General features: G+C 40.3%; 1 pseudogene; it reads right to left on the reverse strand.

Moving 5' to 3' along the window:
* Nucleotides 1–9,039: 9,039 nt before the first annotated feature.
* Nucleotides 9,040–10,717, reverse strand: LOC103254127 (annotated as a pseudogene).
* Between the last annotated feature and the right edge of the window lie 276 nt (nt 10,718–10,993).

Raw genomic sequence — 10,993 nt, forward strand, 5'->3', positions numbered from 1 at the left:
AAGCACCATATGATTATATCATTAGATGCAGAAAAAGCTTTTGATAAAATCCAGAATCGCTTCTTGATAAAAACCCTTGAACACCTAGGCAAAGAAGGAACATACCTCAAAATAGTAAGTGCCATGTATGATAAGCCCACAGTCAGCATGTTACAAACAGACAAAAACTGGAAGTATTTGTCTTGAAAACCAGAACAAGACAAGACTGCCCACTCTCACCCCTCCTGTTCAACATTGTCTTGTAAGTTCTAGCTAGAGCAATTAGACAAGAGAAGGAAATCAGGGGTATCTAAATTGAAAAAGAGAAAGTTAAGTTATCCCTCTTTCCTGATGATATGATCCTATACCTAAAAAATTCAAGAGAATGTGTCAAAAAACCTCCTTGCACTGATAAAGAACTTTGGAAAAGTTGCAGGGTACAAAATAAATGTGCAAAAGATAGTTGTGTTCTTATACACCAACAACAAGTAGGCAGAGAAATAAATAAAAAGCCCAATCTCATTCACAATAGGTACCAAAAAGTGAAATACCTCAGCATCTTCCTAACCAGAGAAGTGAAAGATCTTTACAATGAAAACTATAAAACACTGCTCAAAGCAATCCAAGAAGACACAGCAAATGGAAAAATATTCCATGCTTATGGATAGAAAGAATCAGCATTGTTAAGATGTCCATCCTACCAAAGGCAATCTACAGATTCAATGCAATAACCATTAAATTACCAATATCATTCTTCTCAGACCTGGAAATGACAATACAGAAATTCACATGGAAACATAAATGACCATGAATAGCCAAAACAATCCTCAACAAAAGAAACAAAGTGGGAAGTATTTCACTTCCAGACTTTAAACCTTACTATAAGGCTACAATAATCAAAACAGCCTGGTATTGGTACAAGAACAGGCATATAGACCAATGGAACAGGATAGAGATTCCAGAAGCAAAACCTCATTTCTCAACCAACTCATCTTTGACAAAGCATCCACCAACAACCACTGGCGGGGGAGAACCTATTTGGTAAATGGTTCTGGGAAAACTGGCTGGCCACATACAAAAGATTGAAACAGGAACCTTACCTATCACCATACACAAAAATCAACTCTAAATGGATCAAAGACCTAAATGTAAAACCTCAAACTATAAGAATCTTAGAAAACAAAGGAGACACCCTTATGGGAATTGGAATAGGCAACCAGTTCCTGATCAAAACCCCAGATGTCCATACCATAATAGATAAGATAGTCAAGTGGGATTTCATTAAACTGAAAAGCTTCTGCAAAGCAAAAGAAACAATCAAGAGAGCAGGGAAACAGCCCATAGAATGGGAAAAAATATTTGCTAACTGTATATCTGACAAAAGCCTAACATCCAGGATCTACAAGGAACTCAAAAGTGCCAAAAGGAAAAAAACCAAACAGCCCCATTAAAAAGTGAACAAAAGACATGAATAGACACTTCTGAAAAGAAGACATACAGGCAGCCAGCAGATATATGAAAAAGTGCTCAGCCTCACTAATAGTCAGAGAAATGCAAATCAAAACCACATTGAAACACCACCTAACCCCAGTAAGGATGGTCATCTTTAATAAAAGAAAAAACATGCTGGTGAGGATGCAGAGAAAAGGGAACGCTTCTACACTGCTGGTGGGAATGCAAACTAGCTCAACCTCTATGGAAAATAGTGTGGCAATTTCTAAAAGAACTAGAAATTGACCTTCCATATGACCCAGCAATTTCCCTTCTGGGAACATATGTGGAAGAACTCAAATCATTCTACCAAAAAAGATACCTGCACACGCATGTTCATTGCAGCACTATTCACAATAGCAAAGAACATGGAACCAACCATGCTGCCCATCAAAACTGGACTGGATTAAAAAAAAGTGGTACATATACATGATGGAATATTACACAGCCATAATGAAGGACAAACATATGGATTTTGCAGCAACTTGGATGGATTTAGTCTATAATAATCAATCATCTATCACAAAAACAAAGAACTGAGTACCACATATTCTCATTCATAAGCAGATCCTGTACATTTGCCATAATACTAAGAAAGAATTGGCAGTAGCAGGACACTGCCAGGGGAGGGAGGCGGGGCACATGACATCAATAAGGGGACTTGATCTCAAACTAGTTGAAGTGGGGGACCAAAGGAAGGCCCAAACTTTCCCTGTATGATGACCACTTGTATACCTAATCCTGAATTGCATCCCACATGTTTAAAATAAAAAATAAAAGAAAAATTTAAAAAAGGAAAGACAAAAAACCCCCACAAAAACAAAGAAATTTATGAATTTGTTTTAATACCACTATAGATTATTTTTGTAATACACTTTTCAGATTAATTGCTAATTTATATAGACCTACTACTGATTTGTTGACTTGGTATCCTGCTACTTTTCTGAATTCATCTATTCTAAACAGGTTTTTTGCGTGGCACCTTTAGTGTTTTCTACATATAGAATCATATTACTGTTGCACCGAGGTAAATTTTACTTTTTCCTTTACAATTTGAATGATTTTTATTTCACTTTCTTGCCTCATTACTCTGATTGTAACTTCTAGTACTATGTTAAATAGAAGTGGTGAACATGGGCATCCTTGCCTTGCTCCTGATCTTAGAGGAAAAGCTTTCAGTCTCTCATCATTGATGCTGCAGATTTTTCATATATGGCTTTTATTACATTGAGGTAGTTTCCGTCTATCCTAGTTTGTTGCATGTTTTTAGATAGAAGAGGGTTGAATTCTACCCAATTCTTTTTGTGCATCAATTGAGTGTTTTCTTTCTTCAGTCTGTTAATGTGGCACAGTACATTGATTAATTTTCATATGTTGAACTATCCTTTCATCCCAGGAATAAATGTCACTTGGCCATAGTGTGTAATTCTTTTAATAAATGCTGTGTTCACTTTGCTGGTGTTTTGTTGAGCATTTTTGCTTCAGTGTTCATAAGGGATATTGGTGTGTAGTTTTCTTAGTGTTTTTGTCTGGCTTTGGTATCAGGGTAATGCTGGCCTAACAATGAGTTAGAAAGTGTTCTTTCCTCTTCAATTTCTGGAAAAATTTGGAAAGATATTGGTAGTATTATTATTATTATTTACTTATTTTTTTGAGTTGGAGTCTCACTCCGTCGCCCAGGCTAGAGTGCAGTGGCATGCTCACGGCCACCTCAGCGTCAACCTGACCTGCTGGGCTCAGGCGATCCTTCCACCTCAGCCTTCCAAGTAGCCAGAAATACAGATGCATGCTACCATGCCCGGCTAATTTTTTTTTGTAGATGCGAGGTCTTGCCAAGTTGCCCGGGCTGATCTCATACCTGCGGACTCAGGCAATCCTTTTATCTTGGCCTCCCAAAGTGCTGGGATTACAGGCTGAGCCACCGAGCCCAGTCATTAGTCCTTCTTTAAATGTTTGGTAGAGGCTGGGCTCGGTGGCTCAGCCTGTAATCCCAGCACTTTGGGAGGCCTAGGTGAGTGGATTGCCTGAGCCCACAGTTTAGAGACCAGCCTGGGCAACTTGGTGAGACCTCATCTCTACAATAGATAAAAAATTAGCCAGGAGAGGTAGCACGCAGCTATAGTTCCAGCTACTTGGAAGACTGAGGCAGAAAGATTGCCGGAACCAGCATGTCGACACTGGATTGGCCCTGAGTGTGCCACGGCACTCCAGCCTGGGCTACAAAGGGAGACTCCAACTCAAAAAACAAAACAAAACAAAAAACTGTTTGGTAGAAGTCACCAGCAATGCCATCGGGTCCAGGGCTTATTTTTTGGTTGGGAAATTTTTAGCTACTGCTTCAATCTCCTTACTAATTATAGGGCTACTCAGATTTTCTGTTTTTTCATAATTAGTCTTTGTAGGCTTTGTGTTTCTAGAAATTTGTCTATTTCATCTAGGTTTTTTAATTTGTTGGCAATTAACAATTTTTCATAATACTCTTACAATCCTTTTTTTAATCTGTAGAACTAATAATTACGTCCCCACATTCATTTCTGATTTTAGTAATTTGAGTCTTCTCTTTTTTCTTAGTCCAGCATGCTAAAAATTTGTCAATCTTTTCAGAGAATCAAGTTTTAGTTTTATTGATTTCTCCCTTTCATTTTTGTTCTTTATTTTGTTAATCTTGTGTTTTTCATAAATGTTCTTCACCATGTTGAAGAAGTTCCCTTCTATTCCTGAGTGTATTTATCATGAAAAAGTGTTGGATCTTGTAAATACTTTTTATACATCAATTGATATGATCATGTGGGTTTTTCTCTCTCATTATATTAATGTGGTGTATTGCATTAACTGATTTTCATATGTTGAACCAAGCTTGCATTCCTGGGATAAATGCTGTTTGGTCACAAGTACAATTATTTTAATGTGCTGCTGATTCAGTTTTCTAGTATTTTGTTGAGGATATTTGCATGTATATTCATAAGCGATATTGCTCTATAGTTCTTTCTTCTTGAAGTATCTTTGTGTGGCTTTGATAACAAGGTAATGGTAGAAGATATTTGAACAATATAGTTAAAAATTGTCTTAAAAGATATATTTGTGTGTGTGTGTGTGTGTGTGTGTGTGTTTAGAGAGAGAAAGAGAATTTTGTATACACAAATAGAGAATAACTATTTTTAAAATTACCCTTGAACAGTTATAAAAATTCATCATATACATAAATATTTCTATCAATCCCCCAAATATCCTTAACACAATGAAAAAATAACAATAAAATGATTGTCAAAAAATCATTCGGGGTTCTAAAACCACCTTTCCGAATAACTCAGGTAAAAGAAATAAAAGTTTACTCAGAATATAATAACAATGAGAACACTATTTTGTAGACCAACAAAATTGTTCTCAGAGAAAATTATCTATTAATAAATATTGTTTATTAAAAAGGAAAAATGAGCAGCCGGGCTTGGTGGCTCAGCCTGTAATACCGCACCTTTGGGAGGCTGAGGTGAGTGGATTGCCTGAGCCCACGGGTTCGAGACCCGCCTGGGCAGCGAGACCTCATCTCTACAATAAATCAAAAAATTAGCCGGGTGTGGTAGTGCACACCTGTAGTTCCAGCTATGGGGAAGGCTGAGGCGGAAGGATCGCCGGAGCCCAGCAGGTCGAGGCTGTGGTGGCCGGGAGCGGCCACTGCACTCTAGTCTGGGCGACAGAGTGAGATTCCAACTCAAAAAAAAAAAAAAAAAAATGACCAAAAACAAATGAATCAAGTCTTCAACTTGTAGAAGTTCATATTCTTTGTTTGCAAAAAACAGAAATCAATGCAGACAAGATAAACACATAAAATAAATTTTTGGTTCCACTCGCAGAAGTGAAAGAGAAAGGCTGAAAAATCGGGCCTCCAGTGTGTAGGAACCAGGGTAGCTCTGAGGAACCAGGTAACAGAAAGTGTGAATGAACTACAGGATGAGTCAGCTATCAGAAGAATCAGCTACAGCTGTTCTCATTTTGCCTAAGATTCAGTTGCCATGGAGAGAGTATCCATTTAACCCAAGTCAGGTTTCATGTCTATTGTTTAATCTAGAAATGTTCAGTGTATTTTAATTGATGATCTCACCAATCATTATGCTTTGGGAGAAATGTTAGTTCCCCAATACAAAATTAGGATAGTGTTACCAGAAAAGAGGCAATGGATGTGGGGCAGCAAAAATGAGAAATTATCTCTCAGAAGCTAGATTTTGATAGTTTGTTTACCACATCATTTATTTATACTAACAAAAAGTTATATGTTCAATATTAACTGAATGACTAAATAAAATATAGCAGTACCTTTAAGATAGTCTATGATGCATCCAGTAGAATTATGTTTTGCATTCATATTTAAAGGTGGAAAAATAGAATAAAACCTGTATAGCATCTATGAATTAAATTTATTCAAAAATTTTATTTCTGCACATAACCAACACCTGACAGAAATGCACCAAAATGTATAATGAATGGCATAATAGTATTCTAATAGTATAATAGTATTCCAGCAACTCATTAATTTCTATCCATATATGTGTGCATATAAACACACACACACACACACACACACACATTTCAGTGGGTTTTATGATGACCCCTAATAAGATATTTACGTCCTAAATACCTGAGCTCCTAAATATGACCTCATACTCAGGGGAATAGTGTCTTTGTAGATGCCATTGAGTGAATTATCTCGAAGTGAGATCATCCCAGATTATCTGGATGAATCCTAAATTTAATGATCCTTAGAAGACACAGACACAGAAAGCTATGGCCATGTGAAGATGGAAGCAGAGAATGGAATGATGAAACTTCAAGCCAAAAACTCCTGGAGTCAGAATTTGGAAGAGGCAAGAAACAATTCTAGAGCCGTTGATGGGAAGGCAGTCCTGCCAGACACCTTGATTTTGGATTTTGCCTTCCAGAACTACCAGAGAATAAATTTATGTTGTCACCCAGTTTGTGGTGATTTGTTACAATATCCTAGGAAATATATATAAGTATAATATATATATAATATAAGTATAATATATATGACACAAACAGTAGTCTATGTAATTTATACAATATACATTTCCCCAAATTTTCTATATTTTTCCACGGTAAAGATATATTATTTTAAAAGTTGGGTATAAAGAAGGTTAGCAAATTTAATATCAGACCAAATAAAACGTAAGCAAAAATTCAGTGGGCCTGTATTTTCATATGGCAGTTCTCTGTGAGAAGCCAGCCACTGTGACTTGGGAACCTTCCAGCGGCGTCTCCTGTTCGCTGCATTGAATGCCTGGATTCTTGTCGTGGATTCTTACTTTCCGACCGCGTTTGGGTTCTAGTTTTTCTTTCCTTCTCAGCTCCCGGGTTCGTTGCACTTGGTGGGGGGTTGGCTGGGTGAGCCGGTTGGGAGTTCGTTTCCAGGCCTCGCTCCTGCCCGGCCTGCCCGCAGCACTCCGCGTCCTGGCTTCCCTTTTGCCTGGGGGCGGGGGCCGAGGGAGGGGATCGCATACTTACTACCGTAGCTATTACTGCCTTTTTAAGTGCCCATAGTACGTATGGGAGGATGGAAGGATGCGCAAAACCGACGGCAACATGCGAGCACCACCTTGTGAATCGCCACGAGTTCTGATCTAGCGTAAGGCGGATCTAGCTTAAGGTGGTGCTGGGGATGAAGGCGATGACCTTTGGGTGGAGTTGGGGTGGGGGTGGTGGGACCGCTGAGCGGTGAAAACGCAGACCACCTTATTTTTTTAAACCTGGAAGTGGAACTTGGATCCGCGTGTCCTCGGTATTCTCCTTGCCCAATGTCCCCCCCGCAAAAAGCAGGCGCCGCCTAACCCGGCAGACCCTGGGGAGACGCCGCCATGCGGAGGGCCCTTTCCGACAGCGCCACCAGCCCTCCAAGCTGGTTTACGCCACAGCCGCCTATCCACCACCAGGTGGCGCCAAAGCGCAGCCGAGACCTGGCGGATTCTGACAACGCCTGAGATTAGAAATGTCAGTAGGACCTGAGAGTCAAATACTGCGTGTTTCTGGAAAGGGGCCGTGTTCTCTCTCCAACCCCCTCCTTCCCCGAGGGGGTTGAAACTGCTCTGAAAGGGATACGAAAACTCCCAAATTTGGGATGTGAATTACGAAAGTAGACATTTTCCTGGAAGAACAGTGAGGCAGTAAGCTTTGCAGAAGTCAGCCCACAGCAGTGATTAAGGTTGTCTATAGGCTAGAGGAATTGGGACAACCCTACATTTCCTCAGAGCACAGAGTTGCTCAGAGAGTATGCAGAGACGTTGCTTTGTCCAAGAGGGGCACTTAGGTGGCTGAGAGAGTGGAAGTGGCTTTGAGGTCCGGTCCAGAAGTGTGTGTGCCAAAAACTAGGAAATGTGCCACTAAACTAATGTCTGCGTGGTCTGTGGCCAGTGATAACGGCCGGAGAGAAAATGACATACATCTCAATAGATGCCAAAGTGCACAGGTGATGACCCCAGAATATTTGAATGACCCTCTTTTAATACCACAAAAGTACCCATGACTTAAATACAAATCCCTGAGAGAAGATGGGAAAGGGGAAACACTAATTGGAAAAATCCAGGGGGAAAAAAGTGATTGAGTTTACCTAGAAGCAAGTAATATTATGTGTGTGGTGTTGGTGTTTTTTGTTTGTTTTTAGGGGTATTAAGAGTAACGGACACTTAAAGTAGAAGAAACGTGTGTAATGGAAAATAAAGTTATGTTTTCTGACCGGGCTTGGTGGCTCAGCTTGTAACCCCAGCACTTTGGGAGGCTGAGGCGAGTAGATTGCCTGAGCCCATGGGTTCGAGACCAGCCCGGGAAACTTGGCGAGAACTTGTCTCTACAATAAATAAATAAATAAAAATTAGCCGGACGTGGTAGAACGTACCTGTAGTTCCAGCTACTTGGAAGGCTGAGGCGGAAGGATCGCATAAGCCCAGCAGCTTGACACTGGGATGGCCGTGAGTGTGCCATTGCGTTCCATTCTGGGTGTCAGAGTGAGACTCCAACAATCCCACCCCCCCAAGTTAGTTATGTTTTCTAACTAAAGCTTAATATGTGGCCAGTGAAATGCATATCAGCTACAACTATTCTTAATAAATTCCAAAAAGCAGAAGTCTAGACCACATTCTCTACCACATTGATTTGTTTGTTTTTCTGGCGTTGTACAAAATATTGTTTTATTCATTAATGGAAAAAAGCCATTTGTATTCAAATGGAGGAAGCACATTTAAAAAACCTTATACATCAGAAACAGCATTGAAAAACATTCAATCAACAGTCAGAGTGAGGGAAAAATGTTTCAATAGTCAAGTTTTCTTCAAAGTATTATGTGATAAAATACAATAGAATTCACTGGCTACAACAATTCATAGAATTTTTCAATGTTTTCTTGAGATGCAAAAGGTCACTGTGCTACTTCTTTGTTTAAGGTATATTCATCTAATTGCAAAGAATGTTCCTTTACTGCTGTAAAAATCCACTGGCTCTCAAAAACCAACAAGAACAAGAACAACAAAAACAAAAAAAAAATGCTTGAAGCCCCTGGTGTGTCTCTCACAACTCATCTTTCCCTAAATCACCAAGCTCTACATCACTGAAGTCAGTGTTATGGTCCAAGGGGAGCTCAACATATCTGCCATCCCAAGGCTCTGTCACACTAATGGTAGGTAAAGCCCAGCCTCCTACAGATGCCTTGGGGCCATGCCCAAAAGTTAGCTCCCTGCAAAACTTGTTAATGCCTGGCTCACCAAAAGACTCTTTTAGTAGAGCAAACTTCATCTTGTATGCATTGACAGTGGCCACGGAGGATACCCAAACCCTCCAATCTCCAATGCATTCTCAAGTTCATACTGGGCTCCAGCTTCTGTCTACAGCTACCTCCACCCCACTTTTTAAAAAAATTTGTCTGCCAACTTCAGAAGAAATCACAGATAAGAATTTCTGCCTGCAGCTTCGGCATTAACGGTATGGGGCAGCACAGCCACAACACAGAGCTGATGCTCCTAACACGTCCTCTTGGTGATGTTATCATTGATTATCTCAACCAGCTCTGGAGGTGGGGTATTATCAGAAAACAAATCAAGGCCCTGGGACATTGTGCAGGATCTTGTCTGCTTACCATCATAATACACGGAAGTCTGGTCTTTCTGAAATGTCTTGACTGTAGGAAATCCCGTCATCCCATATCAAGAAGCTAGAACTGATTGATTGTAGTATCTACAGCTGCCAATATCACTTTTTTTTGGTTTGTTCTTTTTTTCCTCTTTCCTTCCTTCCCCCTCCCTCCTTCACTCCCTCCCTCTCCCTCTTTCTTTTTCTTTGAGTAGGATCTTACTCTGTTGCCCAGGCTGCAGTGCAATTAGATGAATATACCTTAAACGAAGTAGCACGGTGACCTTCTGCATCTCAAGAAAACATTGAAAAATTCTATGAATTGTAGCTCTCACTGTTGCCTCGACCTCTTGGACTCAGGTGATCCTTCTGCCTCAGCCTCCCAAGTAGCTAGGACTACAGGTGTGTGCCACTAAACCCAGCTAATTAAAAAAATTTGTAGAGATGAGGTCTCACTATGTTGGCTGGACTGGTCTTGAACCGCTGGACTCAAGCACTCTGCCTGCCTTGGCCTCCCACTGGGATTACAGATGTGAGCCATGACCACCCGGCCTTTGTTTGCTCCCTTACCTATGAAGCTGCAGCAGCTCATTCTGGCTCTAGGCTTTTGCAGTGTCCCACAGCAAGGAGCAACTTAAACATCCATACATTTTCACTATCGAGGACATTCTTATCACAGTGTTGCTCAATCACATCCTTCTTACTTGAACTATCACTTCTGCCTTGTTTTCCAGAGCTATGACCACCACTCCTTTCCCTGAGGCAATTCTTCATGGGTTGGCCCAGAGCACTGAGCACAGCATCAAGGGTGGCTTCCCCAGTTCTTTCACCCTGATCATCTTCTGATGGCAGGAAATCTGTGAACACCATACTGTCCTCCTAGGGACTGATGTTTATCTGCATCAACTGCACCAGTTTTTACATCATTTAATACAGTTACTGCTTTCTTCCATTCTGGTGTTAACCTTTTGCTGTGATCACACCATAGAGCATAGAATTCTGTCACTTCTTGTTTGAAATATGATGGAGTTAATTCGATGACATAATTGCTAGAGAAATATAGTCCAATTACTGTTAGATAGAAGGTACAGCTCACCAGACTTAGCCCCAGGCAAGCCATGCTGAGTGCCAGGCTCCTGTACCCATGTCCCTTTAGCCACATCATAATCAGTTAATATGTCAAAACACGGCATCAAGAAAACAGACACTTGAAAATCCAAAAAGAACGAACATTATCTTATACCACTGGAGTCATAGAAAAATTGAGATTACCATATCAGATTCTTTAAAGGGAGGGAATGAATCAGAAAGTAACTACATATTGACTGGGCATGGTGGTACATGCTTGTAGTTCTAGCTACTTGGAAGGCTGAGGTGGAAGGATCACTTGAGCCCA

Source organism: Carlito syrichta, unplaced genomic scaffold, assembly GCF_000164805.1.
Source record: "Carlito syrichta isolate Samal-C Ts95f unplaced genomic scaffold, Tarsius_syrichta-2.0.1 Scaffold270980, whole genome shotgun sequence".
NCBI lineage: Eukaryota > Metazoa > Chordata > Mammalia > Primates > Tarsiidae > Carlito > Carlito syrichta.